Source organism: Penaeus chinensis, chromosome 19, assembly GCF_019202785.1.
Source record: "Penaeus chinensis breed Huanghai No. 1 chromosome 19, ASM1920278v2, whole genome shotgun sequence".
Taxonomy (NCBI): Eukaryota; Metazoa; Arthropoda; class Malacostraca; order Decapoda; family Penaeidae; genus Penaeus; species Penaeus chinensis.
In genome coordinates this window covers 6,414,820-6,417,319 of record NC_061837.1, presented here as the reverse complement: position 1 = coordinate 6,417,319, position 2,500 = coordinate 6,414,820, and positions in this window count along the sequence as shown.

Genomic DNA, 2,500 nt, shown 5'->3' with positions numbered 1-2,500 from the left:
GTGGTAGAGTGACTGTATTCCAATCGGTATAGGTGTTGCATTACAGGACTGCAACAAGCATGATATTTCTACTACGACAAACACCAACAAGGATCCCTGTTGCAATCCCCTGCCTATCAATATTATATTAATAAAACCTTACAGCTGCTTAGAATACCATTCATGTTTATATTAACTTATCCTTTTATCTCGCTCGTTGTAAAAGGCAGAACGAAAGCGCACGAATTCATTCAGGAAAAAATAAGGAATAAATAGATGCTAGATTAAATAGATAAATTGGTTTACTACGTGTTTATTACTCTTTGGGTAAGTTTGGGTTGAATATAAGTTGATGTAAAACTTCTGATCATGACGTTAATGCTCTTAGTGATTGCAATTCCTTCTACTGGAATGATGACTGGATGAAATACGATTTCATTATGTGTGTGTGTGTGTGTGTGTGTGTGTGTTTGTGTGGATTAACGTCTGTGCATGCGTGCGTTCGATTACATAAAACGAGAGAGTTAACAAAAAAAAAAAAAATACAAACATAAACAACAAGCGACACCATCAAACACAAGTAGCAAAGACAAACAACAGCCATTATTATCATAAACAATAAGGTGTCGCGCGAACCCTCACAGGAGAAGAAGTGTCTCTCGGATCAGGGGATTAGATCTTGAATAAAAGGATCCAATTCTTAAGCTCAGGTATCAAGCGGTTTCCCAAATACCAGACCGGGTTTCACGTGTCTTGCTGCCCCCTCCCCTCCCCCCCCCCACCTTCCCTCCGCCGATGTCTTTCATTAAGTGGAATTAATTCAGATTCGGTTCGGTAAATTAAGATCATGTCTAGCGAACGAAATTAAATGAAATCATTGATGATGATGATGATGAAAGACGAATGTACAAAACAGGAATGAATGTGAATAAGGGAAGAGAGAAAATATGAAGAATTTGTGCAAAATTAAAGTTGATAGGGAGAGATAATCCACTATATGATTTAGAATATTGTTCATATTTCAACGATGAATTATAACTAATTAGTAAATACATTTGTTTATTCAATAATTCAATTCTTTTTTATTAAGAAGGTCATAATGAAAAGCCGCAATAAAGTAATTTAGAAAACAGTAAAACAAAATCCTATTAATTTGTCGCATGTTTGACCAGCAAAATCCGAGCAAATGACCGCCTGTATAGCCAGTTTCGTAGGAAAAAAATGATGTAGATTTTTTTCTTCGTTAGTCTGTGGTTAGCAGTGGTGAGATTGCGGTTCCTGATAACGAATCTTGTTCTCTGCTTTGCTCGCCGTCTCCCCTGCTACCCTGCTTCTACCTGTTACCCTGTTTTTACTGTCCCCCCTGCTACCCTGCTTCTACCTGTTACCCTGTTTTTACTGTCTCCCCTGCTACCCTGTCTCTCCGGCTGCCTTGTGTCCACCTTGTCTCCCCTGTTACCCTGTTTTTGATGTCTCCCCTGCTACCCTGCTTCTCCCTTGTCTCCCCTGCTACCTGTCTCTCTGGCTACATTGTGTCTACCTTGTCTCCCCTGCTACCCTGCTTCTGTCATGTCTCCCCTGTTAACCTGCTTATTCCTTGTCTTCCTTGCCACCCTGCTTCTACCTTGTCTCCCCTCCTACCCTGCATTTACTGTCTCCCTGTCTTGTGTCTACCTTTTCTCCCCTGCCATCCTGACTTTATCTTGTCTCCCCTGCTTATAATACCTTGTCTCCTCTGCTACCCTGCTTATACCCTGTCTCCCCTGTCTGCCGTCTCTCCTGCTATTCAGTCCCATTGTATATCTCCTATTCATTGTTTTCGCACCCCTTCTTAAACCCTCATTTATTCCCCTTCTCCTTATTCCTCCTACAGACCCTCATCTCCCTCCCCTTCTACAATTTACCCAACCCCCGACTACTACCCTTAACTCCTTCCTTACCTTAACCCAATATCTCGTAAACCCTTACCTTACCCTGCCCCTCTTCCCCCATCCTGCGTTTAAACCTTCCATTACCCGATCCTACCTCCCCCCTCCCCCCACTTCCCTTCCCTTCCCCTTCCCCTCTCCCTTCCCCTCTCCCTTCGATCCCTTCATCCTTACGAAAATATTACCTCGTCTTTCACCCTGTTATTGTACGTTCTCTCGTAGCTTCTTCTTCGTTCCCAATTACTATAATGTTTTTTGTATGTAGGTATAAACAGAATTGGTGGGATGTTATTTGTTTGTTTGTTTTATTTGGCGATTTTTAGGGTGGAAGGCTGAGGGGGTAGTGCTTATGTGAGACTATTGTAATTATGGAACTTATGTAATGTCATATGTATCAGGTGGTAGCTGTAATCAGGTGTCTTGCATGATGGAGTATATACTCTTAATATACCAAATTCGGTGACAGGCATTGATTATGATTATACATCCCTACAGATAATTAAATAACTGAATTCATACAAGCATACATTAGTACATACATATATGCATGTATATAAACATACATATATACATGCGTACATACATACAGGAGT